The sequence below is a fragment of the Pungitius pungitius genome, chromosome 15 (genome assembly GCF_949316345.1).
Source record: "Pungitius pungitius chromosome 15, fPunPun2.1, whole genome shotgun sequence".
NCBI lineage: Eukaryota > Metazoa > Chordata > Actinopteri > Perciformes > Gasterosteidae > Pungitius > Pungitius pungitius.
Genome location: NC_084914.1, coordinates 16,141,016 through 16,161,906, shown reverse-complemented (window position 1 = coordinate 16,161,906; position 20,891 = coordinate 16,141,016). Strand labels below are relative to the sequence as shown.

The 20,891-nt window shown below is 43.3% G+C and overlaps 1 pseudogene; it reads left to right on the top strand.

The window, feature by feature from the left end:
- The window catches only part of LOC119209259 (hydrocephalus-inducing protein homolog), a 43,547-nt pseudogene that overhangs the window by 11,906 nt on the left and 10,750 nt on the right, over positions 1-20,891 (top strand).

Below are 20,891 nucleotides of genomic sequence, written 5' to 3'. Positions count from 1 at the left end.
TGTCAGTAGTACAGTGCATCATATCCGGATTCTCCACAGCTGTAGTGAAATATTCTGTTTTGATTAGCGGAAGTTTATTTTTTATTTTTACTTACCTTGTTGCAGTGTATTTCCTACCAGCTGGGTTATTTTTCCACAGAAGCAATTTTCAGAGAGATGTCCTTTTAGTGCAATCATAGATGTGAATCTCTTTCTGGTCACATTGAGTCTGTCACTACACTTGTTAACCCAAATGGACCTCATGAGTATCTGACAATAGTACACACAACATGAACCTGCACTGTGAAACCTCAAACTAACCGCCTCAACACTCAAACCGACCGTTTACCTGAGTTCAGGGAATGCTAAACAAACATTTTGAATTACTTTGCACTCATTTAATGTTCAAAGAGGTTTCAATGCTGAACCTCAGCTTGGTGTAACTCGGCAAACCCAATTTTACTGCATAGTCCAGGAGGAAATAGGCTCATGCTTTTTATTGACTTCCTGCCAAACATCGGTGGCCAAAAATTGCAAACATGACACACTAGGGACGCTTCAATCCGGACCAAATCAGCTTTACTCCTGACCCAGGCTGGACACATCAAAGTCTCCTCTAAAGCTTCTTCCAGCTGCACAGCTCCACAGAAGTGGTGTTGGTAGAATAATCCCATGGTGCTAAACAAATTGGTCTGACGGACCATGGAAAATTATGGAAATTGATCATTACATCGCTGGAGGCAAACATGAGCACGGCATGAACAAAGTGCATTTTTACTTTAGCGCTCGTCTGCAATGAGAGTCTACATGCTTCACAGTCAGTTTACCGTATTTTCGCGACTATACGGCGCACTGAATTATAAGGCGCACCTTTAATGAATCGCCGATTTTAGAAATATTTTCATATATAGGGCGCACCGGATTATAAGGCGCACATCCGGGACCCGGGTCGCGGCTCGTCCCGACGGGGGGGTGCTTCCGCATTCGCTGGCGGTGGCGGTGGCGGGGGGGGTGCTTCCGCGTTCTAATTGCCGCGCTGACTGAAAACATGAACGGACGAACCGGAAAAACACTGACACTTCAGCTGCATTAGAGAAAGTACCTGCACTCCATGCTTTCATGCATCTTGCACCGAGAGGCAGCGCTGGAACAGACGGTGGACCGTCAGCGCGATCCCGACATCCAACTACCAGCTTTGATATAGTGTAGCGACTCCCGCTAATGAATCTCTGGACAATGTGCTTATCTTCTGGTTTTATTGTCGAGAAACAGGCTACTGTCGGCCGAACAAAAACACACCATCGCTCTCCAAAACAACAACAACTCCCGCGTCGCCATAAGTGGCACTAAGATGAGTGACGTAACATTGTGCGCCCTTCACTGAACATCCCAAAACTCTGTAAAGTGCAACGCCGCTCCAGAACATGAAATACACAATACACAACCAATTGATCCATATATATGGCGCTCCGGATTACAAGGCGCACGCGTCGTTTTTTTGGAAAAAAAAGGATTTTAAGTGCGCCTTATAGTCGCGAAAATACGGTATTCTTTTCCCTCAGTCGGCACTGGAGTCGATTCGTTGTAGATGCACGTTACTCAGAAAGGAAGATATATTCGTTTTACTTCTCTTGGTGGGTGTTGGATAGGGTGAAGGTTCTAAAGAAGTATATCTTTAAAATGTGGTCTTTTTGGCCCTTAATAATCATGTGTTTGAATTTCCCTTTTCTGTTGATATCCGTGATGCAAGAGTGAAAAGCAAGAGTCATTAGTTGTGTGTGCGAAGCTAGTGTGTCACTAACCCAACAGCATGTAAACAGACACACATTCATAATGAATAACTGCAAGTTTTCTTGTCATCATGTGTATGATGTAAAGGCAGTTGCAGGCAGGCAATGGGTTTGACACATTATCACATATAAAACCCAGCTCCATTTGAATGGCTGATCCATTTGATGAAAGCAGTCTCCTTAATCACCTCACTTAATCAGAAAAGTAGTTTGAACAGGATACAGAACATGCTGAGTTGTAGAAATCTTCCTTGGTTGACCTTGATCTTTAAACTCCTGAGACCCAATTAGATGATCTCAATCAGAAGTATTAAAAACCCTCTTCTGTGTCTCCTAACCAGGTGAAGATGTGCACATCAGCTTGCAAGGTGTTAGTGAAGAACTGGACATCCGCCTTGAGGCAGACTCTGTCCTTTTGACAAAGACCTACATGTCCTTGGCCAGCCATCGCACAGTGTCCCTCACCTACAGGAGTGAGATCCCTCTGAAGTACTTCTGGACCACGTGGCCCAGCCTGCAAGAGGAGGCCCTGAGCTTATTGAGGTACGCGTGCACACAAATGCTTCAACACAGACAACAAAAGGATGGGGTTTTGATACAATGACTTCTAGTAGAGAGGGCAGTATATTTTCCCCCTTTTCCTACATGTAGAAAGTAGAATGACCTGCTGCGTTCTTTTTTCTCCATCCTCTATTTGTTGACAGAAATAGCTCAAGTGCCCTTTGCTTTCTTTCTGCCACTTTGTTCTTCTCCCCAACCCGACTTGTTTTCTCGATGTCACGATGTTCGTCTCCTTTTGTGTCTCCAGCGAGAGCTCGGGGCTGGCACAGGAGGAGTTTGAGAGGAAGCGGCTGCTCGCTCAATGCAAAGCACATCCCACAGTGATACATCGCCTTCCGCTGCTGTCCAGAGCCCTGCAGGAGCGCAGAAGCCAGACAGTGAGGGACCACCGGCTGGTCCTCTCACACAGCTGTATTACCATGGAACCAGCGGTGTGTTTGTGTGTGCCTCTGTTTTCTGTGTCTCTCTGTTTCCCTCTTGACTATTATCTCTCATTAGCTACTGGTGCACGCCCTACCCATAGATGTGCACCTTAGTTTCCCTCTTCTGCAAACTGCACTGGATAATAACTTCTCATGACGTATCGGAGTGATCTAATAATATATAACTACATATTGACGCAAAGCAGGTTATTGTCCTTCACTAAAGCCATATCTGAGCTTGCAGGGTTTCAGTAACTTATCCAAGAGCAGGTTGGCTGTTTGAAACAGCCTCTAATCAATTCAAAGTACACTATTAAATTCATGCCAAGAGCTCGGTTTTGCAAAGAGTTATTTTTCGGACTCGCTGCTCAAACATAAATCCAATCTCCCCAGCAGCGGGCCACTGAGCTGGGCTCTTTTTGTCAGTGTCTCCTCCACTCGTCAGCCAGGTTCCCTTGGCTGAGGGAGGGAGGACAGTGCGGGGGAAGGAGATTAAACCGTTTACAGGCCAGTCCCAACAATAACCTTGGAAGGGAATTTGAGCGTCCGCAGATTCATATACCCACCTTTTCATTTTACGCGTGAAGAATAAACAGTCAACTTCCACACTGCTTGCCACACTGGAATCAATGAAGTTGGAGTTGCATTAAAAAATATCTTACCTGCACACTACGAGGCTCTCACTAACATTAATCATGAATTGTTTTAAAACCTAAACCTAATCTATTTTCTTCCCCTCTGTGACTGTATACGCATTTACAGTGTGTGCATGCAGGCCTGCTTTATGGGTAGAATCACTCATTCTTCTTCTTGTCTTACTGTGTCTCAGGAGGGTGAGATATGGCCCAGGACTCCAGCCCAGTTTCACATTGTCTTCAAGCCTGAGGAGGCCAAACTGTACCAACAAACCATATATTGTGATATCACAGGTAAGTGGAAAACACATATTTAGCTGACACATTCCAGAGCACAGTACTGCACGTATCTTTATGGGACAGTAACAACCAAACAGCGCCAGCATTTTAGACATGGTAGCTTCATGTTTCCAGGGCCACCAACATTTTTGCTTTATTTTGTGGAAAGTCTCAACATTATTATATTGATTAACATGACGTCTGGTGCAGACATTCATGTTGGCCTCAGGACGAATTGTAAATGCATTTGGATTGCTGACTGGTTCCTCTAGCACCGTCATTGGGTCAATCTTCAAATGTATGAAGTCATTTGGTAATGATCCAAATACATAATGACCTGACAATGCAAATCAGCAAATGAGAGCATGTTAACACACTAGATATGAGCTGTGCTTAAGGTAAGTAACGTGTTCAGTGTAACTGGAGCAACCGTGTTGGAGGGTTACAGCGATGGCTCTGGAGATGAAGGGATGGTGGACGCTAAGGCTCTTCGGTTGCTTTGCCCGTCTACAGTCCATTGACCTGACTTTTTAGGTCAGCAAAGTTTCAGCAAATTCAACTGTCCTTGTGCCTTGCCCCATTAATATGAATACTAGCAATAAGAAAACTTCTATAAAAATCCCATTGACCTTTAGAAATTACGCTTATAACTAAAAATCCAGTCATCAAACAGGATGTGAGTCTCTTGAGGAAGGGAAAAGGTCAGCCAATTTAACTACTGAATACAATACCAAACCTGGGAGATCAGAACCTGGAATTCCATTTTTGGTATCTAATGTACAGACATGCAAGTATAATCAGTGTCTCAATTTACATTGGGCGTCACTTAATCAAACCCTCCGAAGTCCCAGAGACCTTCAGAATGCATTTTGATATAAATTTGACAACATTTTGATTATCCAAGATCAAGTAGCCAATTGTAGTGCAAAATTGTGGTTTTCTCTAGTTTGTGTCCTTAAACTAGGAGTAAGAAGGCAAGTGGTAATTACAAGCAGTCATTTAAAATCCATTTCATTGCAAGATGTAAAGGCATCTCACCTGGATCCAGGTACACTATCTGATAAAGTATGAATCAGAATTCATATCAGACCATGCAGTCATGAGCCCCCAATATCTCAACCCAAAGGTTGTTAAAGGTTTTGGGGAAATTTGCATGTGGCCGCTGAGTGTGTCTTCTAAGCCGCATTGATCTCCATTTTGGGGGTTTCTCTGTCTTTAACTGTGTTCTGAATCTCTCCCTGGCTCTCCTCTGTCTCCACTCAGGCCGTGAAGCTCGGTTGACTCTCACAATAATGGCGGAGGGCATTGGACCTAATGTCCAGTTCAACTACGACCTGATGGACATGCAGAACGTAGTCATTGGAGACACAGACTATTATGAAGTAAGAAAGACAATGCCAAATTGAACTTTTTGCACCATTTGCACTTTACCCATCATCCCTCTTTGTTGTTCAGTTTTATATATATATATATATATATATATATATATGTATATTTGTATTCTAAAAGTAAATACATAGAGATATGTATGTACTTTTAGAATATCTATATATATTCTATTTGCTAAATATTACATCCGTTCTTTGTTTTTCATTTTCTTCTTTTTTCTATGTATGGGGAGAACAGAGTGGAAAAAAATGTCAAATTCTATATATGAATATGTGGCAAACTAAGCAAATTTTCATTCTGATTCTAACACAGTGATTCTGTTCATTTCGTTCTTGCTGACAAAGCAGCAGACAAAAACAATTTCTACACATTTTAACCCAACTTAACAAGCCCCATCAACTATACAGAAGCCAAAAATCCTACAAGGCAATGATAGAGCCACAGTCCCTGTGTGAAGCTTAAAATGAAGTCTTAGTAGGATTCTATGTTGTTGTCTTATTGTAACGCGTTCATGTTATTTTGTAACATTATGTCACATCTATTGCGCCAAATAACAACAAACCTGAACAATACTATTTGACAGAACTGAAGTATGTTATACAGTCTTTGCCAATCATTTGATAATCAGCGTCCAATAACTATGAAAAATCTAAATTATGTTCATCTGAATTAACACCATCCTCATTGGCTGTTTACTCTTTTAAATAAGCTTAACTCTCAATCCAAATTAACTGAAGGGTCAATAACACTTCCAACACAAAAACAACTCATGAACAATCTCTTCTACTGTAATCGAGTCACCAATTGTTTCCTGCTAAATGCAGCACAGGTTTATTACTTTAGTGGGGCTCCTAAGAAAAAAAAGATGATTGAGCATCTAATCAGTGGATTGTCTTTTTTGTCCAGGTGAAGGTTCGCAACAAAGGACGGATTGATGCTCCTTTCAGGCTGTCGAGCCGTGACACCACTTTTGGCCGCTGTTTCTCCTTCTGTCCTGAGGAAGGCGTCCTTCCCTCGGGGGCCTGCCAGAATGGGGAAGTCATCTTCTGCAGTCACACATTGGGAACTTTCACAGAGGACCTGCTGCTAACTGTCACAGGACGGCCGCAACCACTTACAGTGACTTTCAGGTGAAGTTAGCTAGGACGGAACATTGAGACGTCTCCAAGCAATTTTCATTCTGATTCTTACACAGTGATTCTGTTCATTGTACAAAACACTAATATTGACAATTTATTTATTAATTTATTATGATTCTTTAGTTATTTTGTTGCCATAAAAGAGCAGAGGTTTACAGTGCCTTATCCAAACTCTCCTGACATCCTTTCTCTTGAAGTACAGTGCCTTCTCTCTGGCAGTAACCGCTGTGCTGTTTCTGCCTTCACATGTTGTGAGTGTGTTCTAATGAACCTCCATACAGGTGTCAACAAATCAGTGGAGGACGTGTTTAACATTCTGAACCTCATTTGCATCATAAAATATCCCAACGTCACCTCCACTATTCTGGGCAATGTTGGAGGTGTTGTTGGGATATTTTATGATGCAAATGCAATGTATGGCATTATAATATATATACATATATATACTGTACGTGCCTGTGTAGTTGACCTCCTGCTTGCAAGCAATAAATGGACTTTCTGCAACTTTGATCATTCATCAAGACTCCGTTTTATTAGACAAATCATTCTCTTCTACCGAGCTTATTGAAATATTCCACAACAATAGTGACTTTTTTTCCGTTGAGGCGACGGAATTGCTCTTCTTTCAATAATGCAAATACTGTTATGAATGAACTACAGTTATGAATAAGACACAGATTGCTCCATCTCTTACTCTCTCCCTGTGTATCTATCTTTGTTGATAGGTGTGTTGTTCCTGCTATTGTGGTGGAGACCCCGGTGTTGAACTTTCAGAGGTGTTTTCTCGATCACCGATACGAACAGAAAGTGCAACTGACTAACACCGGCCCTCTACCTGCCTGCTATGGAGTGCTTGACCAGGTTGGGTGGATCATTGCAATAAATAGTTCATTCTGCTGGAAGGGTACTCCTGTCCTGAGGACGCATGTATATTCAAGACAATGTCTCATCAAAGAAAACAAATTCTAAACAAATCACATTGAATCTTTATTGTCCTTTAAAAGCAGTAACATTCAACAGTGTCCACATGATAAAACAAGGGCAAAATCCTAAACATTGACGGTGTATTGGGAAGGGTTCTTCTTAATGGGAGTAGGAACACGAGGAATAATTATGGCAAGATAAATTACTAGTGTTCTAAAGCACACCCGGCTATTCTTGCTACAGATGCTTTCGTTCAAAATGAGATTTCTATGGATGTCCATTTTATATCCACAACAAAGGCAAAATTTGCGGCAGACATGAAGCAGTTGTTGATTACTTGGGGCCCTACCAGACAGTTGAGGAGTTTAGCCCTTCATCCCAGTATAATAGAATCAATAAATTAGTTTCAAGAGGTCCTCGAGCATACAGTCATCGAGAAAAGCAACAAGACAAAAATCCATTAATTTTTCAAAAAAAGAATACAAAGATTTTTTTTTATGTGTTTGTATATATATATACAAATTTCTCAACTGGGAGCAGTATACTTAGCTGTCTCCTGGCTCCAGCCTCATGTTCAACCCACTAACATGGGAGTTGTGTCGATCTTCTCCCTCAACTCTCAAGAAAGCAAGTGGACACATTTCCTTACTATTGCTTTGATAAACACAATTTAAGGTAATATTCACTGCAGATTAAGACTAAATGGAATTTAGATTGTATTTTGTCAAAATAAATGATCTGATCATGACTTAGACAACTGCAACGTGGAAAAATGTCTTTCTGCTTCCGATAAACAATGGATGTTGACGTCAGTATGCATGCATTAAAAAAGTAAATTCACCTTTTCAGGAATACGAGGAGAGTCCGTCACTGCTCATTGGCAGTTCCACTCCCACCGGAATGATTCGCCCTCACAGTTCAGAGGAGTTTCCTGTGTTCCTGCTTGCCAAGGCCGTTGGACTCTACGCATCGCTGTGTTTGGCAGCGTCCAGCCACCCCAGGTCCTGGGAAGTTTGTGCGCTTTGGAGTGTGAATCACTGTTTCTGCCCTATGGGGGTGTAATTGTGAGTGTCTTTCCGTGAATTGCTCGGTTAATTCTGTTCTCTTATCCGCCTGTGTTTGGTTCTGTTCTGTTCTAGGAGGTGGTCCTGTCATGTATTGGACAGGGACCAATAGTTCATGTTCACAGCAAACAGCTGGACTTTGGCGCAGTTCCGGTTCTAACGGACATCACCAGATCCCTGCGCCTGTCAAACCAGTCTCCTATTCCAGCTTACTTCAGTGCTTGCATGGTACAAACATCGCAGCACAGACACACCTCTGAGCATGCATACCACCACTATTAAAAATCGTTAAACACTTACGACATACATTCAAATAGATGTAATGAGACACGATTATGTAGCTATGGATTTTTACGCATCTATCTTTTCCCGTCCTTGTGTGGCACAGGCCACAGTGACATTGCCCCTCACTCTGGGAAAATATTTTCATCCCTCACATTCGCTCAGAGCAGAGGCTTCAGCTCACCGCGTACACGCCGTAAAGAAACTGTGATTGTGTCTCAGTTTCCTCAGAGCCACGGAGGGACATTTGGCCGGGTCGAGCCCAGTGAGGGGGAGGTGCCACCTGAGAGCCAGCTGGAGCTGAAAGTAGTGGCTCACCTGAAGGACACACTTCTCTTCCGGGCCAGGATGGAAGTATCTATCCAGAACAGCCACGTGCACACTGTGCTTCTGTCCGCCACCGGCACTGGCCCCAAAATTGTCAGTGACAGACCTTGATCTAGGCACATATTTAAGGTAGAATGAGCTCAATGATATTGATACGGTGAATTTACAACTGAAAATGTAGTGCTGACAGGATGCCTCACTTCTTTGCTGTCTCCTGATCGTCCCACAAGCCATGCCTCATGCCAGTACCCCTTCAAGCTGACAAACCAGGGTAAGCGAACGCACCGGTTGTACTGGCGGACTGACAGCTTTCTGTCAAAATCTCCAAAAGGCAGCCGGACCGCCCTGCCCCCCATCCGTGCTCCGAGCAAGAAGAAAGGCTTTATCGGTAAGCCTTTGCCCTCCTCTGGCAAAGAGAGGCCTGTGTTCAGCCTCAGCCCTTCTCATGTGGAGCTCGCGCCAGGCGGCTCAGTCGACATGGTGCTGACAGGATCTTCAGACTCCCCCAAGGTGAGACAGTTAGCTCGCAGGCTCACAGTGTTTTTCTCTGATATTATATGTACAGTTGCTATTTTCTTGTCTTCACCAAGGTTGTTCAGGAGCGCCTGGTGTGCCATGGCTTTGTGGGTCGACAGGGCTGTAGAGAGCTCATCATGTGCGTAGATCTTACCTGTCGATGACGATGACAATAAGCTGGGGATAATCATGTGTGTGTGTGTGTGTGCTCGCCCCTATATAACAGTAAGGCAGGGGCGAGCGAGGGAGAGAGAGAGACCGACCGAGCGAGCGGCGTGTTCTTGTGAACGGAATAAATAAAATATTGAAACTCACCACCCTGGTCTCGAGTGCCTGTGTCCACAGCCGTACCAACCCACACCGTACAATAATCTCTCCAGGAAACCGTTCAAAACTATTTTATTAGTTATTTAATGTTTCTTTAATGTACCCTTTTTTTATATGTCTCACAGGTCCCAGGAGAGAGACTAATGCCGCTATACGAGAAGCTCGTCTTGGAGAATGTGTTGTCTCTGTCTCTTTCTGTTGAGCTCTCTCTGGTTGAGTCCTTCTCTTTGTGTGAGGCCTCGGGAGCCCATAGCCCGGCTACCACTAAGGTACACGTATCTTCCTTTTTGTTAACTTTTTCATTTCATGCTCCAAGAGGAGAAACCTATTGATTTTAGTGGCACACAGACTTTTGGCCTGGCACGAGCACCTCATTTGAATCTTCTGTCGACTGCCAATCGTGTGTTCTATGTGAAAATAACTAGGATATTATTAGGACTATTTTTTTACATTGTTTAACTAAGGCAAGATTTATCTTTTCCCAGTCCATGACTATAGGTGATGGGCAGCGGGCTGAGCTGTGGGTGTGCTTTGACCCAACTTACTGTCAGGATCGGGTGTCACGAGTCGTGAAAGAGGTAACAAATTCCTGTTGTATTGCTTAGTTTTTTCATCCAGGTCACATTTTGACCTTCACAGAAGAGCATATCCCAGGACAGATACCTGTTGTCTGGGAGTTTTTGGACTCAGTATTTAAGAAATAATATAAACCACTGTTTCTTTATATGGGGCTTTTCTCTTTAATAAACACAGTATTTTTACCTCCAAATCAAATAACCCGAGGTGATAGGCTTTGAAAATGGGTATAAATGCTTTATCAAAGAGGTCACAAGCCCAGTGTTGCAATGTGAGTACATTTAGTGGTTCATTTAGATTTTAGCATTTCCCTTTTAATGTATACTACAATTTCCCCAACAATATTATAAAGATGAGATTGTTGTTTTTCTGAAAAGCTGACTTTTTGCATGCAACATTAAAAACAGTTAAGTTACTGTAATGATAAGTGAAATATGACCGTCAACCACTAGGTGGAGGCACCTGTAATTGTTTGCATGAATAGAGCATCTAGGATCTGGTGAAGCTCAAACAATAATCATGCAATGTAGATTGAATGTGATCACCGCCTTTGCTTGAATGAGTATCTAAACGTATAAATAAATAAATAAATATATATATATATATATATATATATATATATTTCTTAGGTCCTCGAGATACACTACCGGGGGACACCCAAAGCGACACAAGGTGGAGCTGTACGCTGAGGTCCACTTCCCCAACCTTCACTTCTCCGACACCACGGTGGACTTTGGCTGCGTGCTCAACCTTACGGGGGCTCGCAGGGCGATCGCCATCACCAACTGCTCTCTGCTGCCCGTGTCCTACCACTGGGTCTTCCTGGGTGACTGGGAACACAGGGCCATCAGGTCCGTTTACACATTGAAAGTACACACACAGTTATCAGTTAACATTCATACTGGGACGTCACAGGAGGGCACACCGCTCTCGGCGGAACAGTTCAAGGAGTGCTAGGACACCAGGTTTACTGAAAATAACGTTTTTGTTGCTGTTCGGGGGGTTCTAACGTTCTCAGTGTCAAACTTAGGTAGACCCTCTCCTTGAGGTAAAACTAAAACACTGGTTCCTTTCCGGCAGGAAAACACCCTTCTTCAGTCTTACTAGCTCTTGCGCGGCGTGTAGCATCGCATCCGGGCTATTTCCCCCGGGTCTTTTTGTGTTCGGGTCCTTGGTCTGGCGCCCAGTCTGCTGCTTGTTTCTGTCAGCCTCCTTCCCCTCTCCACTCCCTCTTCCTTTTCCTGTCTCTTAAAAACCCTTCAGTTCATTAGGTGTTCATCAGTCTCAGGCGTGCTGGAGGGGTGGGGTTCCCGAGTCCACCAGCAGATGGGGCCATAGCTGTCCCAGGACACAGCCATCTTCTGGGGATGTAGCGTCCCTCCAGGACCCAGCCTCTAGTGACGCCACAATACCTTGAGTCTATTTAACAGTGTGCTACATGCTAATTTCATTGGGTTGTAGAAATAAGTCAAGCACATAGTTTCAGTGACACCTTTTTTTACCGATCAAAGCAATGTTCAAAACTGTAATATACCGAAGGAACAAGTTTTAGGGTAAAGAGCAAAATCCCTTCCATATCGCAAAAATGTCAGCAAAAGACAAATCTACTGATTGTGTAGTCAACGTAACACTGTGCCTCTCGAGCTTTTGCTCCGACTCCTCTTCCTCAAAATGTGACAGTCTCTGTGTTTGTGGCCTCGAACCAACTAGATCTTTTTTTTTCTCCTTCCTAATTGATCTCCTCTCGCTCCAATGTCAAATATGACATTAAGTCATCGATCAGAGTGTGTGTGTGTGTGTGTGTGTGTGTGTGTGTGTGTGTGTGTGTGTGTGTGTGTGTGTGTGGTGGTGCTGTTATCAATGTTAGAGACCCTGTGTCAAAGCCATCAGGGCAAACTGAAGGAACATGTTCGAACGCCTGTTCTGCAACATAAACAGAATTCACTGTCCAGTGCGTTGTGTGTCTTTTAGTCATTTTAACCCTTGTTGCGCATACAATTACCAATGTCAAGTTCCTAGCATTCCAATTGTTGGTTACAGGCACCACACATAATCAAAGGCCACCTCGCTGACACCACATATAGACATCTGCATGTCCAAATTAGCTGCAGGTGGGAAGGTCAGTCTGTCTGTATGCTGTGATGCTATGGAGAAAGAAAACATGCAAATGAACTCACACGCACACATTTTTGCATGTATAAACTTCAGTTTGTTCTCAGCGTGCATAATATCTTCCTTGTTTTTGATCTATTGATGTAATTGAATGCTGAAACATTCAGAGAAGCCTTCATTGATGTTTCCTTATTCATAATGTATGCATGAGACTTGTAACACAAGTGTTTATGTCATTTGGAGCCCCAACAACTAATGATTTTCACTGTTGATGAATCTCTTGATTTGTCTTTGAACAATCAAATCCTCTTCTTGTCTACTGTGTAGACAATTTCACTAATGTAAACCTAAATATGCCAATAGTGTCCTTATTTCTCTTACGTGTTGCATGTGGATGATATTAGCTGGCAAGAAGTAAACATTGATCCAAGTGTGAGATGAAACGCAGACTTGAGACGTGATAATGTGAGAGCAAAAAACCAGATGAAGAAAAGAAAAACACCCTTAGTTAGGCCGGAAATAAAAAAATAAAAAGCGTGCGGGGAAGAACAATCTGGCAATGAGTGAACAACAAGGTGGAGAAGATGTTGGTGGGGGGCTTTGATGGGAGGTGTGTAGACCGGGAGGAGGGATGAGCCGGCTGCAGGCAGTTGTGTGAAGTGAGTGGACCAGCAGCCAGGAAGGAGGCCGAAAAGCAACAAACTCGACATGCAATGATGTAGAGACAGACAGACGGTCGAGTACTAAGACGAGAAGAGAAAACCCATTCACCAAAACATCTCTTTAATGTGAATGCACAATAACAATAACGGCAGAATCAATGAGAATTCATCTGTATTTTTCTTTCTGTGCCTCTAGGTGTTTGATATCTTGCCGATATTCGGTCATCTGCAACCTGGTGAGCAGCAACAGGTCATTTTCTGCTTCTACGGCCAAGAGAATGTCAGCAGCGAGGTGGTAGCACAGTGCCGTGTAGAAGAGGGGCCGACCTATGAGATCCGACTCCGAGGAGAGGCATCTTGAATCAGCTACAGCCTGTACTCCACGCATATCGACTTTGGTCTGCAGGTATGTAAGCACAGCTCCTTTACTCAGACTTAAATCTCCTCAGAATGTTAACCCAACAAGCCATACCAATCAAGAAGGTATGTTTCAGTCTGTGTCAAAGACATCATATGTAATGTTCAGGGTGAATGTCACCGAATAGTTTTTCACACAATGGTCTTTTGCACCCACACTCAGAACGATTCTTGAGCTTCTTGTCTGTTCAGCAATATTCTTTTTCTTATTTTTTCTTTCTCGGTGTCTCTCCCTCTGTTGCTCCCTGTGTTGCTTTGTGGAAATGGAAATGTTTTTGAATCACCCCTCATGATGGTGACCCCTCATGAAACTATTACTGTGATGTATCATCGCTACTGAACATCCACTGCACCAAAGAGAGACTGGGTGGAGACAGCCACAAAACCAATTCACTATAAAGTCACTATCCATATAAAAAGCAATATTGCCTCTTGTCTCTTTTTATCCAGCCGTTTGATCAAGAAAGTGAAGCTGAGGTGACGCTAACCAATACTGGCAAGATAGGCTTTAACTTCAGCATCACACATCTTCAAAAGAAGGATGAAGAGGCAGAAGAGGAGGCAGGGGGGTTGAGGAAGGCCCTGGAGGATGAGCAACATGTAGAAAGACATGTCATACCAGGCCGGCCCGTGGTCATCCCCGCTCCTTTAGGTCATCTTTGCACTCTTTTGGATGTGGGAGGGTAATCTATCATGCGTACGGTTGTTGTTGTTTTTTAACCTAGTTCCTTCTCTGTGTGCCAGGGTTACATTGATCCCGGTGCGGAGTGATGTCTGCGTGTGCTCTACCTCCCAGGCACCCCAGAGGTGTTTGAGAGGCAGCTTCAGCTGCAGGTGGCTTTCCTACTGCCGCAGGTCCTCACGCTGACTGGAGAGGGAGTGTTCCCAAGGATCACCCTTAACTTGCCACAAAACCTGCGTATGTTTTGACATTTTCTCCTACATAGAGACATGACCATATCCTCACTCACCAAGCTAATGAAATATGTTTTTCATCTACTATTATGTTACTATATTAGCCATAAAATTGTATACCCCCCTTGTAATTGTATGCACACCCGTAACCCAAAATGCCCAACTGCAATTATGGGGTAATGTCAATAGAAGGTAATTTTCCCCTTGCATTGGGACAGTAATTAATAATCAGCAGTAACAGAGAAGTGGTAATTATATGGTGTCATAGTTTATTGTTTCTTTTAAATAAAATATGCACCTAGTATGTAAAGCCAATAGAATGATGTGGTTAAAGGTCACTGTGGCCTCTCCAAACACATTTTTGCCCATAACTTAAGAATAGATATGAATTTCTAACTAATACTGTTGAATTGGATGAATTATGAAGTAATGACATTCTTAGACCGCGTGCCGGTAATTCTGGTTGTTCTAGCAATCTTTGAGCCTAAATCTTTTGGTCAATAGACGGTTCCATTTGGCAGCAAATACTGGCACAAATGTAACTCTTTAAATGTGATTCCCTTGCAGCAGAGGAGTCTTACAGTGATTTGGTGCTGCAGTCCAGAAGAGTTGTGGAGGGAGTGGAGCTCATGAATGGAACGGCATCTGATGAACGACAGACAGCCGAAGCCAAACACCACCTTACAGTTTGTGACCAAGATTCTTTTTTAAACATTGATTTTATGTGTCATGTAGGTTTCTATTAAGCCGACTGTACTGTAGATGAGACTATAAGACTATACAACGCTTTGTTTAGTACAGGCAGAATAAGGGGGTCTTTAAGGATAGGACAGATAAGGACTTACCAATTGGCGACATTACCACCTCATCTACACCCTGTCCTCTACACTGCCCTCAGTGACTTTCTATTGCTCTGCCTGGCACAGCTTTTCTTTCTTGGAAATTCCTCATCCAAACACACTCAACATTGTGCTCTCTTGGATTGTGTTGAGTGTGATAATGGATAGTAAGAAACACACGATCACAAACTATCCCACTAACAACAAACGGTTCCACTGGAGTAACACTTGACAGTACAGTGTGAAGTCAATATGCAATACATACAGACAGAGACTTCTTCAATGTTAGTCAGATGGTGTGGAAATAAGATACGAGGAGGACAAATTTAATCCATTATTATATTTAGACAATGAATGCATTTCTAAGTCCGAATTTAAAGGTGGACATTAAGAATGAGAATAAATATGGATTACTATTTGTGGTGGCGGGCGTGGTTTCAGCCCGGCTGCAGGTGGGAGAGAGGGGGAGTGGCTCGGGGAACAGTGCCAGGTGAAAACAATGACAATCAGCTGGGGATAATTGTGGGTGTGTGTGCTCTCCCCTATTTGAACCGTGAGGCGGGGGCGAGCGAGCGAGCGGCGTGTTCTTGTGAGCGGAATAAATAAAATATTGAAACTCACCACCCTGGTGTTGAGTGCCTGTGTCCACAGCCGTACCAACCCACACCGTACACTATTCAATTGTGATGCGTCAAGGGAGACCAGCAATTCAAAGTACATCCAAATTAATGTGTTTTGGTTCAATAAAATACCTCAGATTAAAGAAAGCAGAAGATAAGCAAACTAGTCCTTATTCCCTGCTGCCTTGAAGAAGAGCCTTTTAAAATCTCCAGCTACCATCTCCGGCTCTAGGTATTCATGTTGAAGAGTGAAAGCGAGAAAGAGTTTCTTTTCTAAAGCGGGACGATATCCCTCCTCTTTGTGGACAACAGGACAACAATGAGTAGAAGTCGACCCTTCATCTCATTGAAGGTGTATTGTTGTCACAGGGTTTATGTGTAACCAGCCTTAGGGAGTATAGCGCAGTTAATTACATCTTAAACATTGCATATTGTGTAAGACTCCCACGCAGTGTTTAAGCTGAAGTAGTATTGGCACTGGAGTTACGAGAATGCCCTCGCTGTGACTGACAGTCTGCTTGAGCTCCGAGAATCGCAAAGTTCCTTCATGAAGTGGCACAAACTTAGCCAGTATGTTTGCACACACACACACACACACACACACACTCATACAGATTTTAGTTGAACAGATGGCCCACTCACTGGTCTGAAAGAAGAACTGTGTTGGGGTAATCAAAGATTTTGGGTTAATGAATAACAACGGTCTGTTTTTGTTCTGTGGTAAATCAATGTACTGGATGTCATGGCGTGAATCCACTCAATAGTCCCTTGTTTAACATGTTATCATCTTGACAACCTGAACAATTGAATCCAAAAATCACATCGCTTTAGACACATGTCTCAGTACTTCTTTCCTCTGCCCTAGGTTCCTGCTTCCAGAGTATGTTTTGGATTTTGGTTATGTCATTCCAGCCATTCCCCACAGTCACAGTGTAAACGTGACAAACACTGGTACAGTGGCTGTGTCCTTCAAAGCCAGTGTCAAACCTCTAGCTGGAACAGGTATCATCATTCACAAACTATAGACAGAAAAGCAGCACTGAATGAGCTCAAGGACACACAGAAATTACACAGGAAACTAGAGAGAAAACACGTCAATCCGCCCCGGGACTTAGGTCTACTTCAAAATGTATGTCTATTGTCTCAGCGGTCTGTAGGGAGAGAGACAGAGTCAGCCAGCTATTCTTGTTTAGATCTAACAACTAGATTTGAACTATAGTGACTCATTTAAATATTTAATCCAATTGATATTCATATTTCCTCATCTATTTATTTTTCATTCAGTTCATAGGAATAGTAGTTTAGTGTGTATATTTAATAATTAATGGCATTCCATGTTTAATTATGCTTTAGAAATACTGTTGGCGGGTTTTATTTAACACTGGATGGGTCCAAGCTAACCAGTTTACATTACACAAAATAACCCTCTCTTGTATCCAGAGAGACAAGTTTACAGATTTATTATTTTTTTTAAATCATGTAAGATGAGTGAATAATCCTAAAGTGATACAAGATGGATATGAATGAATTAATGTGAATGAAATAGAATTGCTGGGTTTGGAGGGCTGCATCATCAATGGGGCGATACTCTTTTGATATAAATTACTTTTCTTTGGGCTCTCAATATTCTACATGTTTGAAATGAATAAAACTGTTGTGTTGCATCTTCAAAGGATTCAGTACAGACTTTAAAAGAGTAAAAAACCTGCCTTGTGGAGAGACGCAGACTTTTACGGTCAAATTTGACCCACAAACTGCTGACCTGAAGATGGGGGATACAAGTGTTGTCATGCCAATACAGGTAACCATGATTCAGGGTGAAACTTAATTGGCTCGTTGTCTGCCTTGTTGAGCAGTAGCATTGTGTCCGTGTTGTCTCTACTTGGATCTACAGGTCGTAGGCGGCCCGACGGTCCAGGTGCGGCTGTGTGCTTTGGTGACTGAGCCGGCCGTCACTGTTTCAACTGATACCCTGCAGTTCGACACTGTGCAATGTGGCATGTGTCAGGTAATACAGTGTTACAAGAGATACCTTTGTGTAGCCCTGCTGAGGTTGCTTGTTATATTCTAGGATTGAATGAGAGTACAGTGTTGGAAGTTTAGATCCTTTTCTAGTCTCCGACATTGATTTGACTAATGTCTGTTGTAGCCAAATTGACACAAGAATGCCCTCATGTTGTTGTTCCCCATCAGATGAGGACAATACAGTTGTTTAATCACAAGTCTGTGCCGGGCTTCTGGAGTATAGCTGAGAAGGGAAAGCCTATCAAAAAGGTAACAGATCTGTCATTTTTTGGACATCTCATTTAACTTTTCGACCTCTTATTTTCTTAAGGCACCAACTGCTTTGGGAAAAAGTCTTTGTTTAGACATACAAACCTGACTCTATTTGGTTTTCTTGCTCTCTACCAGCATCAAAAGGACTTGCAGATACAACAACCGCCTGCTGTGGTGTTCAAGATGATTCCTGGTGAACAGGTCCATGTCCAGATAAAGTTCAACCCTGCTGAGGGGGTAAAGTGCTTCATTGATTTTAGAGATTGGCATGACATATAGCAGAGGAACTTTTGCTTTACATGGATTGATGACCTACCGCACGTGTCTCTACAGAGTTCTTACAACAGGCAGCTACATGTCTGTGTGGCTGAGAGCAGCCAGCAGCTGTTCATTACAGCCCAGGGGCGGGCGGAGGAGCCACATCTGGAGTTCTGCCCGTCTGTGCTGGAGCTCGGGCCATGCCTGCCTCTCAACAGTGACGTCGAGGTCAACGTCACTGTCAGAAACCCCTGCCCTTTCCCTGTTGAGTTCTACTCCCTGGAATTAGACACACAGTATTCCGAAGAAGAAAAGGTACCCCTGCACAATGCATTACACCACAGGAAGTCACATGTTTCTTCCAGATCTTTCCAACCACTCTTTGCCCTGGAGATGTGTTTTCTTTTATCTTGTTCCTTAACTGGCCCACAACATTTCATTTTCTTCTAACTGTTCCATATTATGTTTTCTCTCTGTTACGGTTTCCTTCTCTTTCCCATTTCTTCCTCCCGTGTAGATCCTGCGTCTTGTTAAGGGTTATGGCGAGAACCGCATATTACTGCTGCCCCCCAGAGCCCCTGGAGAAAGTCTTCCCCAGGAACTGCTCGAGTACTACCAGGAGCACGGCTCCCAGCTGAAAGACGATGGTAGCTTAGGGCACACATGATCCTTAAGAACTGAAATCATGTACTCAAAGGTGTCTGCATATAATGTCGGTTCTCTGTTTTTATCCAAACTACCTGTGTACAGCAGGACTGAAACAAGGCCTGGATGAAGATGAAGCTGTGATGGTTGACACATACGAGGAAAGAGACAGCAAAGTGGAAGAAATGCATTCGTTAAGTTTGAAACCAGCTGAATTACGTAAGTACAACATCTGAACATTCACTGTTGTTTCCACAGTCCCTGCGTGTCTAAGTAACACTCGTTCTTTCAGTGGTTTCGGAGATGACCGTAGTGGGAAATTCCCAGGCACTGGGGCAGCTCGAGATGACCCCCGTCTCCAGAGTAATAGCTCGCCACATGCGTGTGGATCTGTCGCCTGAGGGTCTGGCTGCACGCAACCGCAGAGGCATTGCTATTATTGTGTATGGAGCGCCACTGACAGGTGAAGCAACTGATTGACTAATTGATCAATAAAAAGTTGGCTATGCATTTTAAATCAAGCTCAATTTTGTCATCTCATTTGGAGAGCCTCATATATCAATCTAATATATTGAATTAATTTGACCCATGTTTCATCCATCTTTTTTTCACCTGCAATACCTCTCTGGTTTATCTGTTATTAACATAAAATATGTGACTAGATCCAAAAGAGTCACCAAAAATATGTGTTCCTAACTTGCCTCCCAGTTTATATGCTGTATACCCAGAAATGTAGGATTGATAGGTGTGAATTTGTGTGTCTTCCCCACTTTAGATAATGGCAGCTGTGTGGCAGCTCTGGCCCGTCACTACGGAGGGGTAAGCCTGAGTGTTGATGCCGTGGTTACCGAGGTGCTCGTCAATGGAACTTCACCTATCAGCCAGACTGCGACACAACCCTACGACTGTGCTGCCACCCGCTAATGCTGGGAAGAAGCCTGAGGAGGCTGGTAAGAAGAAAACACGGTGCTTCAGCGGAAATGGCTCCAAGGCTCCTCGGGGGACCGAGAACACACACTTTACCCGTTGCCTGGTATATTTTCTTCTCCTCTGCTCATCTGCTGCTGCTGTCAACGCATTGAAGTCCATGTTTGTAAATTGAAAAATTCCTCTACTAATTTGAGGGTATGAACCTACTTAATATCTGTGTATAATTGAAATAATAAAATAATAGTTGACTATAATAAACCAGCTTGAGTGTGGTTTCTCCTCAGGGAGGAGATGTGGACAGTAATCTGTTGCCTGAACAGCTATTGGTTGACATCCTGGCAGAAAGATTTCAGGTAGATTACCCACAGTTTTGTCTTGTGGTTATTCAGTTCAGTCTTTGATGAATCAAACATATACACTCACCGGCCACTTTATTAGGTACACCTGTCCAACTGCTCGTTAACACTTAATTTCTAAGCAGCCAATCACATGGCGGCAACTCAGTGCATTTAGGCATGTAGACATTGTCAAGACAATCTCCTGCAGTTCAAACCGAGCATCAGTATGGGGAAGAAAGGTGATTTGAGTGACTTTGAACGTGGCATGATTGTTGGTGCCAGAAGGGCTGGTCTGAGTATTTCAGAAACTGCTAATCTACTGGGATTTTCACGCACAACCATCTCTAGGGTTTACAGAGAATGGTCCGAAAAAGAAAAAACATCCAGTGAGCGGCAGTTCTGTGGGCGGAAATGCCTTGTTGATGCCAGAGGTCAGAGGAGAATGGCCAGACTGGTTCGAGCTGATAGAAGGGCAACAGTGACTCAAATAACCACCCGTTACAACCAAGGTGGGCATAAGAGCATCTCTGAACGCACAGTACGTCGAACTTTGAGGCAGATGGGCTACAGCAGCAGAAGACCACACCGGGTGCCACTCCTTTCAGCTAAGAACAGGAAACTTGAGGCTACAATTTGCACAAGCTCATCGAAATTGGACAATAGAAGAT